This window comes from Manis pentadactyla, chromosome 3 (assembly GCF_030020395.1).
Source record: "Manis pentadactyla isolate mManPen7 chromosome 3, mManPen7.hap1, whole genome shotgun sequence".
In the NCBI taxonomy this organism is placed as follows: Eukaryota; Metazoa; Chordata; class Mammalia; order Pholidota; family Manidae; genus Manis; species Manis pentadactyla.
In genome coordinates, this window is record NC_080021.1 from 115,372,588 (window position 1) to 115,391,195 (window position 18,608).

Below are 18,608 nucleotides of genomic sequence, written 5' to 3' on the forward strand. Positions count from 1 at the left end.
GACACCCAAGGATGTGTCCAAGAGAATGGGCCAAGTCATGTGAGACTGGGCAGTGTTGATTCCAACATAGTGAAAGGTGGGCTGTACGCATCAGACTCAGCAGGACTTCAGGGGTTCGCATAAGATTCCGAGGAGGTGGGCCAAGGCTTTGCTGATAGAAGATAGGATGGAGAAACAGAAGCCACTCAGACATTGATTTGTATGGCTCCTAAGTCTGCAATAAGAAACGCTCTATCTGCACTGCCAGTTCCCAACTGGGACTGGCTAGCAAAGGTTCCAAGTCTCCAAAGTGTCTCCGAGGCCTCTCCTCCCAAACTCCAGGAAGCTTTTACACTAAGAGGACTCAGTTCTCCCTTTTTGAAGGCAACACAAACTCAGTTTCTTTTCAGGAAGAGGCAGGAAATTGGGGATTCTCTAAGGGCACTTTTAGAAAATTGAACATAGAACCTTTTATCAGTGAATGCATGGCTGACTTTAGCCCACAGTCCTCACATTCATCAGAAGCACTTCAGGGAGAGAAAATTAATGATAATCCTAAGTACATAATGACTTTCTGGAGACCAGAAGGCTCCACTCTGATGGGTTGACTGGAGGCTTGCCCCACAGTAATGAAAGATGCCGCCTGTGCGCTTGACCGGGTCTTGGTTCACGCTCCAGAGGAAAGAGCTGCAGAGCTGGGATAGACGATTTCACCTCTTCTCTGGTAACTCAGATTGGGACTCAGATTGGGATCATTGGCAATATCATTAAAAAAAGAAAGAAAAAACTCCTGGCTTTCAATACTTCTTTCCAGTTTAAAGAGAAAATCTTAAAGAGCCAAGGAGAGTGTTACAGCAATCACAAAATAACAGGTAATTGTGCAAAAAAGACTCAACATGGATGCAGCCATCCTGTTAGAGCACATTAGTCCAAGAGCATGCCTGCAGACAGAAACCAATTACATCCAGCTTACAGTGTAAGAGAAATTGATGTTTTGCATTTTCTAGAACATGAATTTTTCAGCTATTACCTGGAAAGACAGCTTGAAATGGCCTTTCTCCTTGATGCTGATATTGGGAATGATTGTTTTAATTCATTTCTGGATATGTAGAGTGGTTGTCACACACTAGACTCTAGTAAATTTGTAGAACCAAATTCTCACTAAGGCATACATGACTGATAAAGAGTTCATTCCTGAAATCATGGAGGTGGGAGAAGAAGCCTGGGGCTCACTGGGCACCTGAAATTGGGACCGAACTTTCCTTAGAAATTGTTTCAAGGGGAAACTGGAGGCAGGTGGAGGGCTTCACAGTTCTGTGGACATGGCCCTCACTGATGTATTTTTCTGCAAAGAAAGGGCCTTTGGAATAGTAAAGCCACATCTTATACCACCTGGGGCAAATTTCTGTTGACTCATCCCAACAGCCCTTCTGTGTTTTACTGGGGAGCTGGGCGAGGCCATTCAATGTTCATCTCTAATTACTTTTGTCTGTATTCTTGTCATTAGAGTATAAACAGGTTTATAATGGGCCTGAGTTTTCTGTGAAGAGATCAAAGGCATGCCAGCTGGGAGATGGTAAAGAGGGGAGAGGCAGGCAGAGGACAGGACGGTTCTAACCCTTCTGATGCTGCATGGCAGGGCTGGGCCTGCTGTGGCATAGCAATGCCCATCAGTTTTTCAGAAGCCAAGGCCCTTAACCCAGGGCCACTGTTGCCAAGGCTCAGGGATGGCATTGTTTGGAGCCTGAGGACACTGCTCACCTTCTCCTTCTAAGGGCAAGGGGCCTTTGAGGTTTGAGAACCAGTATTTCACAGGAAGGGAAGGAGACAGGAACAATGGAGAGTTAGCTTCCTCATGGCAGAGTCCAACAGCCAGATTAGGGAAGTCTGCTGGTACACAGCCCTTGCCTTTGGCTGTGAGACAGCTTCTGGAAGAGCACAAACAGGTTTGTCCTCTCTTGAATCATGACTGGGACTGGAGCTGCTTTTACAGAGGGGGACTGGCTCTGGGGCCACGATCCTGACTCCATACTGCACCTCCCTCTCCTTTTAAAGAAACTCAGGTGCTAGATACACAGGCCCTTCTTCACGTGGTGTCCTTGAACTTTGGCTACTGGAGCAGGGGAAAAGTTTCTTTATCCTGAGCTGGTCCCTGAAGATTAAATTGACAAAAGACAGTCTAATAGGAGAAATTATACACAAATTTTATTTGATGTTAATATTTTAATGTTTACATGTTCAGAGGACTTCATGGAAAAGAAATGAAGTCCCAAAAAAGTGATTAAACTAGAGGGGAGTGGGTGGGGAGTTGTATACCATATTAACAATGGGCAATAAATTGTGGAGACATGACAAGACAAAGGAAAAGGGGTTTGGGTTTCTAGGGCTGGTAAATTTTGGGAAGGTAAATATATGCAGAAACTAATGGAAGTTAAGGGTTAGTCAGGTTTTGTCCATGTTGACCCTTCTCCACTTCTGGTGATAAAAGGTTATTCTTCCTTTTCTGGTATAAGAGTGAGGGGCACTTCCCAGGGGCAGATAGTGGAAGGCAGGTAGTTTCTCAATTGTCTTCAGCTCAATCCTTATCCTATAGTTACACATTTTGAGATGGCATAGTCTGATCCCCTTCTCTACCCAAAGCTCATCAAGCCCTCTGATGGGGACCAAGAGTCACCTAGTTAGTTCACATACCTAGAGCATGTGGGCACCTGGGTGAGGACTGGAGCAGGACCTCAAAGGCAAAAACTGTGTCACTTAAAAGGTAGCTATCTGCCTGCCATAGCACCTGCAGGCTTTAAAGAAAGAATGCTATGGAAAAATTTTTTTATTGAGGTATAATTCTGTACTTAAAATAGACACCTTTTAATTTTTTATGAAAATATAGTTGATATACAATATTATATTGGTTTCCAATGAATAACATAGTGATTTGATAACCATATACTAAAACAGATACATCTTAAGTGTAGAGCTCTTTCCTTTTGACAAATGTATGTGGTCATGTAAACAGACCCTCAACAAGATTCAGGACATTTTTGATACCCCAGAAGTTTCCACTTGCCCATCCCAGTCACTCTCTCACCTCAGAGGTGACCATGGATCTGACTTCTGTCACTGGCAGCCCTTGTCTCCTTAGCCAGGGACATTTCACCACAGAACTGGCCCTCCACCTTCCACTTCTCTGCCAGGTCTGCGTTTGCTTGAATATGCCTGGTTCTTGGGGCAGAGCTGTAGGAGAGTGGTTGGCTGAGATATTAAGGGGGAGCAGAGGAAAGTGGGGCAAGAGGATGGGAATGTGCCCCTGAGCCACCCCGAGCAATCACTGAGCTGGACTCAGGTTGACTGGATTTGGAGAGATCTTGCTTGATTAGGGAAGGAAATGTGCAGAGGAGAAGGGAGGATGTATGAGAAAAGTCTGTCCCTGGGGAGGGAGGCAGCATGGTCTCAGAGAAAACAGTTTGGAGCCAGCCCCACTTGGCTTTGAACCCTCACTCACTAGTGCAGTGACCTTGGGATATTCCTAGCTACCTCACTGGTTACACTGGGGTAATAATTTGGAAGCTATGAATGCAGGATACAATGAGGTTTAAATGCAATGACCTGAGTAGAAGACCTCATGCAGTGCCTGACACATAAAGGGTGCTTAGCATATGGTAGTAGCTTTGAAACTGCCGCCAGGTGATCACAACTTTAGTAAAGAGGTTTTGGGTTTTTTAATTGTTTTGAGAAAGAGCTCAAAATGGTCAACAGAGTGCAGATCTGCTAAGATCAGAGAAGAGGCTCTTGTTTCGAAATGATGTATCAGAGTCATTAGCACTGTCTTATCATGGAACAAATTACCACTAACTCACAGGATGTGCTAATTTGTGCCTTTAAATAAGTGACATCACATGGTTTCTATTAGTACTTACTGCCTCTGTGAGGAAACAACTAACTTAATTTTGTATAACTACATTAACCACAGGACATTTCCACTTGGCTAATAAAATGACAAATTATTTAGAATTTATAGGTCCTGTTTTTAAATATATAAAAACTCATCATTAAAGAGTGTTTGTTACCATGAGCTGGACTTCCTCTAAACTTTTATTTCCAAACCATGGGGTGCGGGGGGGAACAGAACAAAAACTAATGGATATAAATGTTCAAAAAAACCAAACAAACAGAAAACCCCAACCCCCAATTAAGCAACTTAGTAATCAAATAAGACCCAGGGCACTGGATTTCTATGGGCTGATCCATCCTGAAGAAAAGGCGGGCAGCCCAGCTCCCAGTCCTGAGTGTGGGCCAGGCCCGACAAAGCTGGTTGGGTGCATGGGAAATTTTCTTGATGTTGATTTGGCTTAATGTTTGAAATTCAAAAAGAAAAAAATGAGCCACTGTACAGAGGGGATTGCTGCGCTAACTGCAGTCAGAGATGATCCCACATGGACACTTAAAAACACCCCCACAAAACCAGCTTGGCAGATTTCCCAATTCAGAAGCAGCCATGGAACTGCATAGGATGATCCATCCCTACATTTTCTCCCAAAGCTAGAAATCCCCAGTTCTCTGTCCCTGCCCTCCCCAATCCTCAGGGAAGTGAGGCAAACTCAATGAGAGATGGAATTTCATCTGTAACAGGTAAACAAGACTTCTGGGAGAAAGACTTACTTTTCATTTTCCATGAAGTGGAGTGTTAAGAGAAAGGTAGAGGACATATGTTTTGGTGACAGCTCTTCTTGAGTTACATTTTTTCTAATAAACTAGTGATCTAGGAAGTAAAATGTTTCTCCAAGTTCGTGATCTACTCTGGTAAATTAACCAACCCCAACAAGGTGGGGGGCGTTGGAACCTCAACTCTATCACCTACTAGTCAGAAGCACAGGTGACAACCCCGACTTGCAATGGGCTCTGAACATGGGCAGCAGGCAGTCTAGAGGGGCTGAGCCCTCAACCTGTGGGTCTGAGGCTCTCTCCAGGTAGTAGATAGTGTCAGAATTTAGTGGAACTGTAGGACACCTGGCTGGTGTCAGAGAGGGACCACCCGGCTTGTTGGTATGGGGTCATCCTGCCTACTACCCATTGGAATTGAGTACAGAAACAGTTCACATGTGTTTGCAGCTGAGCAGTTTTCACAACTTGCTTCTTACCGGCAGAATTGGGGTTACAATAGTCTTTTCTCATTTTGTCTTCTCTGTATTTCTTATCCAGTCTGACAGCGTTCCTTCTGAAACAATTTTCTCAAGAATTTATTGGGCCTTCTGAGAACTTTCCTGGGGTTTACTTTTAGTCCAAGATTATATAGTCACACCCTCAGCTTTCTCTCTAGAGAGCACCTCTCTGAGGGGGGTGGAAAACTGTCTCTCAATATTACCATGTTTGCCATTCGGAGGGACTGAGAATTTCTAAAATCATCAAGTTTTGGTTCCTTTTAGTTCAACAGTTTTTTGCTCAATTTATCTCTTTTTTCACATGTTTTATTCTAAGTGGCAAAAAGAAACCAAGTGGCACCTTCAACACTGTGCTTGGAAATATTCTTAGATGGCTAAGTTTATCACTTACAAGCTCTGCTTTCTACACAGTCACAGGGAACAACTGTGCTAAGCTTTCTGTCGTTATTAAACAAGTATCTTCCTTCCTCCAGTTTCCAAAAACCTGTTCCCCACTTCCTTTTGAGTCCTCACTGGCAGCATCCTTAATCCCTGTCCAAGACACTCTAGGCTTTCTGTGTCATGCCCTTCAAAATTCTTCTAGTCTCTACCCACTGCCCAATTCCAAAGGAAATCCCACACTTTTAGGCATTGTTATATCAGCACTCCCCCTGTCACTACCAAAATTTGTATCATTTGTCTTATGCAAGGTAACAACATTGCCACAAACTTAGCAGCTTAAAACACAACATGCATTTATCATCTTTCCTTTCTGGTGGGCCAGGAGTCTAGGCATGGTTTAGCTGGCCTTTCTGCCCTCAAGGTATTAGCCAGGGCTATAAGGTCTCATCTGGGGAGGTATATGGTTCCAAACTCATGCATTTGTTGTCAGAATTAATTTCTTTGTAAAACTGAAAAATTCTGTTTCTCTGTGGTTATTGGCCCGAAGTTGTCAACTTGTCAGCTGCAAGAGGTGAGATGCAGTTCCTTGCCCTGTGGGGATACAACATGGCCATTTGGTTCCTTAAAGCCAGCATGGAAGTGAAAGACTCCAGTAAGACAAGTATTATAATTTTATGTAATATAATCACATAGTCATGGATGTCTCCTTACCTTTGCTGCATTTTGTTGGTTAGAAGCAAGGCACATTTACAATCAAGGGGAGGAGATGATACAAGAGTGTGAATAACAGGAAGTAGGGATCCTGGTGGATATAAGATGAGTGTGAAGTATTGTGGGTGAAATTGTAATATTTCCAGAATATCTCACCTGGCTTTAGTACATCTGCATATCAATAGGCATTCAGAGGTGGAAAGAAGTATGGCTTTAGTGCATTTGCATCATTCCTCAGGTGGGTAGAGAAGTTCATCTCCATATCAATGGGTAGTTACCTGGGCAAACAGGGGCTTATCTGAACCTAAGAGATTAAGGGAAGGTACTTGCTGGTTTTGCTTCTGCCGGAGCAGGAGGTGAAACTGCAGTTTGTAAGCAATAGACAGATTGTAAACTTTATTTCTCCCTTTGACTGATTACGGTTTTAGAGGTATTTTGCCCCGGGATTTCCTTTCCTGGACCTACAGGTATGTAGAGCCTCCTCCTTATTCTTCCTGTTTCCTGGAACCAGCACTCGGTTGCCTACTCTGCCTTGTATCTTCTTGACGGAATCATTTTGACACTCCTGATCTACATTGCTGGCAGATATTTCTCAGGCCTTAGATTGGAATAATTTGAAAAGGTCATATTTTCTTTATGTGCATTCTGATGTCTGACATTAATTTAAAGTCATAAGATATACTGAAAAGATGGATATTTTATTTCCAGGAGTGATGACTGCAGTTCCAGCAAGTGACATAGGGTGTCTCAGTTAGAAAAATAGGACCTATCATAAGATTTGCTGCAAGTTTAGCTAACTGGTATCTTCAAGGAATAGATATAATCACTTATATTTTTACCATGTGAATACACATGCACATACGAACTTCTATTTTAAAAAAAAGAAAAGATTAAAAACTATTCACCTACATTTCCATTTTAATATAGAATACAAGTTTTGGAAATCTATTTTGGATTCCAAGTATATTTGGAAATTTATCTTCTAGATACATTTTTTGCCTGCTTTAATTATGGTTTCATCTAGTAAAACCAAGAATTATTTTGTCAGATTACTGCTCTGCTTTGGTATTGCACACTTTTCTGTGATTTATTTACATGTGTGGCTGTATATCATAAATTTTGTGGAAGAGGAATGCCTTCTCCTTTGTCTGAGAGAAAAATGTCAGTAGTCAGAGTTAAGAGGGGTGAAGAGTATCATGGAGTTAAGTCCTGGTTCCTAGGAAACCCACTTTACCATCATGGACACATCGTTAAACATCCTTGAGCCTTAGTTTTCTTTCACATAACTTCTGCTCACATCAAATTCCTATAAAATGGGAGTATTCTAACCTAGTCCTAATACTACTAATTCCACATCTTATTAGGAAAGGAAACTAATTTTCGGGGCCAGGAGTTCTATTAGTATAACCCCAAGCATCTCTTTGGTTCTTTTCTTTCTGATAAGACGGAATGCCAAATGTGACAAATTTGGGGGAAATACCTGGGCATATATATACAGCTCAATTTCCTTCTTTTTGGGAGCAGGCCTCTCCTTAGAAAGTAGGAGTTCCCGTCTGTCCCCATCCTTGATCTTACTGAGGCTAGAATCTCAGTAAGGGTGGGAGCCTGGACCAGTCCAAAATTGCTTAATTGGGAGGATAACTCTGCCGAATTCTGGAGTTCAGTGAGTAGGCCTGTTACCTATCACATACTACAGGAGCTTCTCCAATTTAGTGATATCAGTAATAAAGATGATTTTCTGGACTCCTTATTTAATCTATGATTTTATTTCAATGTATATGGACTCTGGTGGAAAGAGAGATGCTAGTTACTGGGGGATTCCTTGGTAACTCCCAAGCCTATCTGATAGAGATGCATGAAGATTCCACAAAATAACTGGCAGAGGGTTAAGATTGTAGGCTCTGGTTCCAGTCTAGCTCGGTTTCAATCCCTCTTTCAGCCCTTCTGAGCTGCATCCTTAGAAAAGTTAATAAATCTCTGTGCCTCAATGTTGTAGTGTGGTTATGTGCAGTAAACAAGAATGTATAGCTATTTTTATCACCATTGCAGTTGCCAATATAGAAGAGACATTTGTATTATTTAGGATAAGTAGGCAAAGCCTATAGATCTGCTCTTAAAAACAGACCCAAATATTCAATAGCTTTGAGAAGAAATTTATTTTTCACTGACATAAAAATCCAGAGAAATGAAGACTTATGTGTATACAAAAACCTGTATGTGGATGTTTATAGCAGCTTTATTCATAATGGCCCCAAACTGGAAACAACCCAGATATCTTCTGATGGGTGAATAACCAGTTAAACAAATGATGGCAGATCCATACCCTGGATTGCAATTCAGTAATAAAAAAGAAAGAGAGACACATAACCTGGATGAATCTGCAGAGAATTATAAGTGGGGGAAAAAAAGGCAATCCAAAAAACATTGTATTCAAGATGATTCCACTTATATAACATTCTTGAAAAGACAAAATTGTAGAAATGGAAACAGATTAGTGGTTGCAGGGGTTGGGGGGATGTTCAGGAAGGGTGGAGGTGGAAGGGAAGGGAGTGGTTATTAACAGCTACAGGAGGGATCCAAAAGGTGATGGAAAGTTCTATAACTTGACTATGTTAATGTCAATATCCTGATTGTGATCTTAAACCATAATTTTGCAAGATTCCCCTACTGAGGGAAACTGGGGAAACAGTATTCTGGGTCTCTTTACATTATTTCTTACTATTGCACGTGAATCTACAAGTATCTCTAAATAAAAACTTTAATTTGAAAAACTCCCCGATTTATTTCCTAAAAGCAAATAAAAAGAAAACAACTTGCATTTTTAACTCCTGCCTGATTTTAAACAATAGCTCAAAACCGTTTCTTAAAAGAAGAAACTTCTCACTAGCAAGCTTATCATCACTGGAAAAAAACATGCACATTTGTAATGATTTGCAATAGTTTTGCTCCTACTATTCATTATTCAACCTAGTCTGTGGGATCAATCTAGACTATGTTTGCTGTGGTAAATGCCATTTTATTCAGTGCAGAGAGCTCTTCAGACAAGCAAACAAATTCTAAAAGACCAATAAGTGACCTACTGTCTGGCTCTGGGGAGAAGCCAAAAGGTGGGGCTGTTGACTTTAATGGTCGCTTGTGACTCCTGGATGTAGGGTCTTGGAGTTTGTGAGAGACAGTCCATTGGAGAGAAGAAGTTCTAGTATTCTCCAAAGGGCCAGGTCTCAGCACTTGCAACTGGCATGTAAATATGAACTGGGGGAGACGGTCTGGAGCTGACACACTGACCAGCTTCCTCTTCCTCATGCCACCCTCCATAGTTTTATGGGTCCCCCTTGGGATACCTTTTCCCCTTCATGGTCCCCTTGATATCTATCTTAACCAGATTCTTCCACCTCTTTAAAGAATAGTCATTTATCTAAAAAATAGTCATTGAGTACCTGCATTGTGCCAGGCATTGGCATATCATAAAGAGCGAGGTAGTCCTTCATAATCTGTCTTATATTTTTTGAGTGCCTTCTTTGAGCAAGGCATTATGCATAACATTCACTGAACCTTTTAAAGTCATACTATCTGATCCTCATTGTAGAGCTGAAGAAACACAGGCCCACGGGGGTATGAAGGGTGCTGAAGTTCACACAAAAACTCAGAGTCTGAATATCTCTATTCCTTTTGGCTCTGGCTGCTGGTGTTCTGAACCTTGAGTTAGGAAATCAAAATGAGCTTTCCCTACACAGATTTGGTTAGATATAATTGTAATCTGTGCTCTTGACTTCACGTCCCTGTTGCTACCTCTGCCTCGACGTAAATCTAAGTGCTATGATGGTGATTCCAGCCTGATTATCTGACTTCAGTTTTGGGTTCATTATGAGGAGATTATGAGGAGATTTGATGTATCATTTTTTAAATTCAAACTATTGTGCAGCAATCTAAGGCAAAACTTGTAAAACTGGCATGAGGAATTTCATCACCACTGTTTGCAAACCCATCACATGGGAAACCTGTGACGTCATGGCCCTCCCTCCACTGATTCCTTATTCCCAAGAGTGAATACAGCATAGAAAAACACCGCAATAATTAAAAACTTGCGCTCTAGAATCTAACCATGTGCAGGATCCCTACACCACTGCTTACAGCTCTGCAGCCCTAGCTAAGCAAGTTACTTAGCCTTTCTGAATCTCAGTTTCTTTCTCTGAAAAATTAGGCTAATAATAGTGCCCTTCTCAAAAAATTGTGTAAGAATTTGTCATTGGTCTTAGTTCCCCATTCTTCTGGTTCATACAGCATTTCCTTGTTAAGTTTTGTGAAAGGTCAAAAATGGATCATTGAGTTTTCACAAGCATTTTCAAAACCCTAAGTACATTTTAATCACATCTTTTTTAACTAGTCTCTTTCCCAGACTAAACTGTCCTAATCTTGGAAATCTTGCTTCCTTTGGAGCTAGAATCACAAGTACCAAAGTAGAAACAAAAATAACCTCTTCAGCATTTAGGAGGAAAAGTGCTGCAAAGCACTCATTCTCAGCAGAGCCCTTCCTGTGGAAAGACTGAAAAATTGAGGCAGAGAAGTTCAAAGACTGAGAGCCACTGAATAAAAACAAAATCCCTTAAAATTACACTGATGGTTCTTCCAGATAAGCAGGTAATTCTTCGAGGTAATTTGGAGAGAATTCAACAGTGTTTATTACAGGTTCACTTAAGAAAGCCAAACATTCAGCCTTAAAAGCAATTTCAAAGCAAAACTCTAAACAGTATTTTAGAATAAGGAGGAAATTACATGTACAATCTTACCTCCCAGGGGTTTTGAAGGATTAATGAGGGAAAAGTAGAAGCTATGGGGAGAAAATCACCCAAAGAATGACAGAAAATTTAAGATATTTGCCATAAATGGGACAGGCTCACAGGGCATAATGTCCATAATGTGATTTTTAATAGACATTAAATAAATACCTGTAGGTAGATTGACTTTCTGCCCTGTGGTTAACACAGTACTTGGGGAGGTATGATCACGTGGGGCTAGAATTGCTCTGGAAGATGGAAGCTACTTCAAGCACACTTTATTTTCTTCTTCTTCTTTGACTCTTCAGGTCAAAGAAGCAATAGTATTTTCCCTAAAAGAATGTCTTAAATTTCTTGAGGTTGTAAATCAGTCTATTTTATTTACTGAGAAAATGACACATAAAATATCAGACTTTATGATAGTTATTTATGATACATCACAGCTGGTGTCCTTACTGGAAAAGAAAAGTCACATTATTCTCTAATTAGGATAGAAAATATTAACTTGTTCAACATAATAATGATGAGCAGACAATGGGGGAAACTAAGGTCTTTAATAAACATAAAATACAGACATTTATGCTATTCTAAACCTTCATGTGAGTTTTTAGAATAAGACTGAAAACAGGGCTGGGCTTCTCTCTTAGGAATACTCTGGGGAAAACATCCCCAATGATAACTGTTTGATCTTCTTGGAGTCTTGGTTGTTTCAAGGCCTCCCGTCTGCATCTTGCTTTTGTAGTGTTTATCCCAGAATGTCATTTCCCCTACACGTGGGGCAAATTGTAGTTGTGTCTGTACTCTTTAATAAGGCAGTTGTGTATCAACAGCATGGGGCAAATCTGGACTTGAAGGCCTGAAGCTCCAACCTCTCTGAAATCAGGGAGTTGTAATCGAAACTGCATAGTTGGAGCACCCAGGCTTCCAAATCAAAGTGACCTGTGTTTGAATCCTGCCTCAACCTTTCACTAGGTAACTTGTTTTAGACAAGTTACTCAACTTCTCATCTCCAGTTCTGCACCTGCACAATGGGGAAAAGTAATATTTCCATAGCAGAGCTGTTGTGATGAATAAATGTGATCATGGTGTCTGTGTCATTGCTGCTGTGGTGGTCGTCATCGTCCCAGCCCAGAGCACTGTGCCTGCTGAGGTGCTGCAAACACCACACTGGCCTTGTGCAACAGAAGAGTGACAGTGTCAGCTTAAAGCTGGCACTTTTTCCAAAAAGGTGAAGTTCTTTTTCTTCTAATGCCAGACTTATTGGTTCCTTGCTTACTGACCACCCACTACATGAAATCTTGTTACAGTCATCTGTGTTGTAGAATCGACATGCTTTGGAGCTTGTCCATAATCACTTTGCCAACAATGGTCACCGTCTATGAGGACCACACTACATCAATAGAATCTAGTGCTTTTATTTTATGATATATTTAAGTAATTTTCAGAAAGGAACACTTAATCCATATAGAGTAGAAGTTTAGAATTTTCCAATGTGAGATGCCTCTTTATTTTTTTTAAGTGAATGTTTGGTTTCTCCAGTGAATTTTTTTTTTTTTGTAGATAATTATTTTTTATTGAAGGGTAGTTGACACACAGTATTACATTACACTAGTTTCAGGTGTGCAACACAGTGATTCAACATTTATATACATGATAATTCTAGGTACCAGCTATCACCATACCAAGTTGTTACAATATTTTGACTATATTCCTTATGCTATACATTACATCCCGGTTACTTCTTTATTTTACAATTGGAAGTGTGTACTTTTTTTTTTTTTTTTTTTTTTTGTGAGGGCATCTCTCATATTTATTGATCAAATGGTTGTTAACAACAATAAAATTCTGTATAGGGGATTCAATGCTCAATGCACAATCATTAATCCACCCCAAGCCTAATTTTCGTCAGTCTCCAATCTTCTGAAGCATAATGAACAATCCAGTGAATTTTTAAAATTGGCCTGTTAATGTGAAGCATTCTCTTACCCAAGTGCTGTACTCATTCACAGGAGTGATAATTCAGAATTGTATTATTTGTCTGTGGGAAGAATGGTGGGGATCCTGATTAGACATTTCTCTTAGGGAAAATACTCTTCTTCCATTTATATAGTTTTTTCTTCGACTTGATTAAGTAAGAGGAAAGTATACTAAGAATTGTCAACTTGGAAACAAGATTCTCAAGAATGAAAAATTTATGACAGTTCTCAGCATGAAAGGTAAAAAAAAAAAATCAGCATGATTGGCTTGATAATTATGTACTTACTTGAAAGTTACTTTTCACCCATGTTTCAACATCTCATTTTGCACACTGAATGGCTAGATTCTCTTTCGTTTGGAGAAAAAACAGCGTTATCTTGTTGAAGCAATGGTATTCCTTGAGATAAGGCCCAGCACTGAATGATTACTCCATAAAGAGATTTAAAAAGAAATTCAAGGGAAGGCAAAAGAAGAGACACCTGGCTCTTCCAGTAATAAAGTGGTATTGTGATACTGATGGGTTCCACTAGCACTGTTTCACATAAAATGTTGTCATTGTCTTTTGTCTAAGATAAAACAGGTCTTGGAATTAACTGGTACCTAAACTGCATTTATTTTTGCTACTTCTTCCCTGAGTGGCCATGCCAAATCCATTTAGTCTTTTGATGGTTTGGTTTCAACAACTACAAAGCCACTTAACAATTTTTACTTTTATAATGGACACTGTAATAGTTATCTATTGCTGCATAACAAATTTCCCCCAAACACAGGGGCTTATAACAATAAACATTTATTGTCTCACAGTTTCTGTGGGATCCAGACATGGATTGTTTGAATAATTCTGCCTCAGGGTCTCTCAAAAGGCTGAGATAAAGGTGTTGGCAGGGCTGCCATTTTATCTAAAGACTCAGCTGAGAAAGATTTCACCCTTAATCTCAGTAATGTGGTTGTTGGTGTGATTCAGTTCCTCCCAGGCTATTGGATTGAGGGCATTAGCTCTTTGCTATCGACTAGTAGGGCCACACCCAGTTCCTCACCATGTGGGCCTGTCCAAAGGACACCTCACAACAGGGCATCTGGCTTCTACCAGAGTGAGCAATGTGAGAGTAAGAGCAGACTTGCAAGGCAGAAGCCATTCTCTTTATAACCTGATACCAGATGGGACATCCTCACTTTTGCCATGTTCTGTTCATTAGAAGCAAATCTCTGAGTCTAGCCACACTCCTGGAAAGGGATTACACAAGGGCATAAATATAGGATATAGAGATTGCTAGCGGGGAGGCTGCCTTCCACAGACTTAGTCACATTCAATCTGAAGAATCACAGGGAACCAAGCACCGAGGTCATAAGAAGTCTCTGAAATTCATCCTTTCCTTTATGTAGGACAGCATTTATTCATTCATCCAAAACCACATTTAAAAAAATGTCACTCACTCATTTGGAAGTATTTACTGTGTATCTGTTATTTATAAGGCACTGTGGGAAGTGTTTGGAAAAGGCCAAAAGTAAGGGAGTTAACAGTGCAGGTAGCAGAAAGTACCCTTCCACAGAGAAGTCATCAAAGTGTAAACCTCCATGCAGTAACAACCAGGTCTGCACAAAGGGTGCAGGCATATAGTAACCTCCACACCCCCAGCCACTCTTCCATTCATGAAAACCTTGGAAAAGGTCCTAGAATGGGAAGAGATGGTCTGCCTGCTTTTTACCACTTTTAGGGAAGCCTCATATGAATTTTCAACATTTGTCCTGGGTAAATGCAAGAATAAAAGAAAAACTCTCATTTCTTTTATTAAAGTATCATTAATATATAGTCTTATGTTGGTTTCGAATGTACATCACAGTGGTTCAATAGTTCCCATGATCAACTTATATTGTGATTGAGTAACTCTCTTATTTATTCCCCAATCCTGTTTATTAATTCTCTTTCTCTAGAGCCAAAACAGTGGTTCCTAGGTGTACTAGGAAATGGAGACAGTGATTTCTCTTAGCACAATATGTCATTGCCTAATAATGTTTCTTATATTATTTCACTGTTATTTAAGTCTAGACTGACTTTTGTATGTGTCCTTTTGGCCTTCTTAACTAGATATAGAAGCAGTTACTTCTTACCCTTCCTTGCATCTAAACAAGTTAGCATAGAGTATGTGCAATAAATGCTTTATGCACGGATGCCTCTTTCAGAGGGGCCTAATTTAATGTAGAACTAAATTAGGAGAACCAACATAGAATCAGTCACTGGAAGGTGTCTAGGGGCACTATCTAATTTATATTTGCCCCACTTTGGATTCCTTCCTTCCACTTTGGCTCATTAGAGTTTTAGGTTAATTTCTCCCACTCAAACATTTTTCTCCATGAAGATATGTCTTCCTTTCTGTTGTGCTTAACCAAGACTCAGCCTCTGCTCCTGCCAGAGTGCTAATGTGGGTGACAGGGATCAGGGCCTCTCCCAAGGGGCAACAAAGAGGAAATATCTGTCAGTCCAAGAGCACCCACAGCCGCATCTGAAAACACAAATGTAGCCTGACTCCTTTGCTCCTTCTTTCTGTACTCATCAGGGTTTTTCTATTTAAACAGAGGAACACAGGTCTACTGTGGTATTAGTAGGTATTTTAATGCACAAATATCTTTATCCACTTTGGGTATGTGTTTCCTGTTTTGACTTGTTCTCTAAATATATATAATTTTTAAATTACAGGTTTACGCCAGGAGGACAATTTAGTCAAGTATAACTTTCCTTGCAAAACATGTCCTGGTTGCAGCACATGAACTGTGGAATGTGTGCAGCTCAGAGATGGCACGAATGGGGTCATCCCGCCCCAGCTCTGTCCAGCACTGAAAAACCTATCTCATCTCGGTTCTACAGCAACTAAGTCTACTTTGAAAGGAGCTGCTCTCTAAACAAAGGTAGTAGGGACCAAAACCTAGCTGACGCCACCCAAATGGAAAAAACTTCACAATCCTGTCACAGAGATAAGAAGTCCCTCTAGCACGAGGACTGTTTAGCTCCAAAGTGGCAAATGGGGCACAGGCATCTCATCTACAACCCTTTAGACCGTTAGCTTATTAGAGCTTGAGTTTCCAAAAGACAGTAGAGAGGAGAGATGACCCTGGGCTGTTACTTGTGTGTGGTTGTATATTAACACAGTCTTTTCCTGCATCTCACTCTATTTCTGGAAAGTCAGTTTATGAAGTCAAAGAAGAGTTTTGGAGGCCTATCTGAAGGCATAGGTTTTTAAATGAAGAGTGCTTAGCTCGGAGGCAGAGCCAAGATGGTGTGTGAGTAGAGCAGCAGAAATCTCCCCAAACCATATACATTTTTGAAAATACAACAAATACAACTATTCCTAAAAGAGAGACCAGAAGGTACAGGACAACAGCCAGACTACATTTACACCTGCGAGAACCCAGCACCTCGCAAAGGGGGTAAGATACAAGCCGCGGCCCGGTGGGACCAAAGCATCCCTCACACCAGCTCCCAGTGGGAGAAGAGGAGTCAGAGCGGGGAGGGAGAGGGAGCCCAGGACTGCTAAACACCCAGCCCTAGACATCCGCACCCAGAGTGCAGACACACAGTGCGTGGTGTACTGGATACTGGGGAAACAGGACAGTAAGACCTGTGAGTGGGTCCCTGCAGCTGGTGCCCCTGGGACAAAGAAAAGCAAGTGCTTTCTGAAAGTCTCAAAGGGACAGGGACCCCACCGCTGGACGGAAGCATCACGGGACACTTAGCCCAGCAGCTGGGAATCCTGAGGAACTCCGGTGCCTTAAACCCCTGGGTGGCAGCACAGCTTGGAGGCCCCTCACAGTGATAAACAGCCACCCACCCGTTTCCACTCCAATGCGGCTCTGCCATATTGGAATAGCAGACTGAGGCTGGCCATGCCCACAGCAACCGGGCATGGAGATTCCTTCAAAGCACCCAGGCAAGAATCAGAAACCCCGTCTGTGTGCAACTGCCCAGCACAAGCCGCTAGAGGTTGATGTTCTCCCAGGAGAGGAAGGCCACAAACCAGCAAGAAGGGATGTTCTCCCAGCCAACACACGTGCCAACTCCACACAACTACCTCTATCACCATGAAAAGGCAGAAGAATTTGATACAGATCAAAATCACAGTCAACCCCTGAGAAGGAGATAGACCTAACCAATCTTCCTGAAAAAGAATTCAAAATAAAGGTCATAACCATGCTGATGGAGCTGCAGAGAAATATGTAAGAGCTAAGGGATGACATCTGGAGGGAGATTACAGAAATGAAACAATCTCTGGAAAGATTTATAAGCAGAATGGATAAGATGCAAGAGGCCATTGATGGAATAGAAACCAGAGAACAGGAACACGTAGAAGCTGATGCAGAGAGAATTAAAAGGATCTCAAGGAATGAAACAATATTAAGAGAACTGTGTGACCAATCCAAAAGGAATAATATCTGCATTATAGGGGTACCAGAAGAAGAAGAGAGAAAAAAGGGATAGAAAGTGTCTTTGAAGAAATAATGGCTGAAAATTTCCCCAAACTGGGTGAGGAAATAATCAATCAGACTATGGAAGTACACAGAACTCCCAACAGAAGGGAACCAAGGAGGACAACACCATGACACATAATAAAATGGCAAAGATCAAGGACAAGGACAGAGTTTTAATAGCAGCTAGAGAGAGGAAAAAGGTCACCTACAAAGGAAAAACCATCAGGCTATCATCAGACCTCTCAACAGGAAACTTACAGGCCAGAAGAGAAGGCATCATATATTTAATGCAATGAAACAGAAGGGCCTTGAACCAAGAATACTGTATCCAGCACAATTATCATTTAAATATGAAGGAGGGATAAAACAATTCTCAGACAAGCAAAAGTTGAGGGAATTTGCCTCCCACAAACCACCTCTATAGGGTATTTTAGAGGGGCTGCTCTAGATGGGAGCACTCCTAAGACTAAATAGATGTCACCAGAGAAAATAAAATCACAGCAAAGAAAGCAGACCAACCAAATACTAAGTAAAGACAAAAAATAAAATTAACTACCCACAAAAGCAGTTAAAGGAAACACAAAAGAGCACAGAATAAAACAACCAACATATAAAGAATGGAAGACGAGGAATAAGAAAGGAGAGAAATAAAGAATCACCAGACAGTGTTTATAACAGATCAATAAGCGAGTTAAGTTACACAGTACGATACTAAAGAAACTAACCTAGAACCTTTGGTAAACAAGAATCTAAAGCTTGCAATGGCAATATGTACATGTTTTTCAATAATCACCCTAAATGTAAATGGACTGAATGCACCAATCAAAAGACACAGAGTAACAGAATGGATAAAAAAACAAGACCCATCTGCTTACAAGAGACCCACCTCAAACCCAAAGACATGCACAGACTAAAAGTCAAGGGATGGAAAAAGATATTCCATGTGAACAACAGGAAGAAAAAAGCAGGTGTTGCAGTACTAGTATCAGACAAAATAGACTTCAAAACAAAGAAAGTAACAAGAGATAAAGAAGGATATTACATAATGATAAAGGGCTCAGTCCATCAAGAGGATATAACCATTATAAACATCCATGCACCCAACACAGGAGCATCAGCATATGTCAAACAAATACTAACAGAACTAAAGGAGGAAATAGAATGCAATGCA